We start from the raw sequence: 751 nt of genomic DNA, 5'->3' as shown, positions 1-751 counted from the left end.
TCAAATCCAAGAGTTCCGAAGACTACCTCCAGGAACAATCGGGAACAAGACCGATTACAAGTCGTCGAGTCTGTTACTGGGCGAACACGAGATGCGCACAGGAAATCGATCAGCCCTCACAATGGCCCAAGGCCAGAGATCGGACTGCTACGATTTACCCCAACAATCATCGTGCCACTCTTCGCAGAGAGGTGATAGACGCCAAGGAGCCCGCGCATAGCAATCGAGGTGTAAAAAGGGCGTTGAAGGCAGGAAGCCTGGACGAAAGAGGCTACGAGGTCACCTCGAAGCGGTCTAAGAGTCGGGCGCACTTGGGGCGACTACCAGTGCCAACCCCTTATCCCGCGGTGCGTCCGACACAGAGAAATTTCCAAGGCGGCCAAGGAGCCTCCCCGCATAGCAATCGGGGTGTGAGCTTACAGATGCAGCATTGATAGCAATCGAGGTGTGAGGCGAAGGATGCAGAAGTGAGAGCCGAGGGATGTAGCAGAGATAGCAATCGGGGTGTGTGATGCAGCAGAGATAGCAATCGAGGTGTGCGGTGGGAAGGGCCCAGCAGCCAGATGCATGAAGCGACGGATGAAGCAGTGATGACAACTGGGCTGTGAGGAGAGGAGGGATGCAGCCAAGAAAGCAATCAGGGCTCGAGGCAAGGGATGCATCAAGGATAGCAATCATGTTGTGAGGCGAGATTCCATAGGCTAAACGTGAGAGGCTGCAGGGTCGACTCAGAGAGGTCTATGCATGTGAG

The sequence above is a fragment of the Cryptomeria japonica genome, unplaced genomic scaffold (genome assembly GCF_030272615.1).
Source record: "Cryptomeria japonica unplaced genomic scaffold, Sugi_1.0 HiC_scaffold_111, whole genome shotgun sequence".
NCBI classification, from domain to species: Eukaryota; Viridiplantae; Streptophyta; class Pinopsida; order Cupressales; family Cupressaceae; genus Cryptomeria; species Cryptomeria japonica.
The sequence above is the reverse complement of the archived record's forward strand: the minus strand, read 5'-3'. Positions refer to the sequence as shown.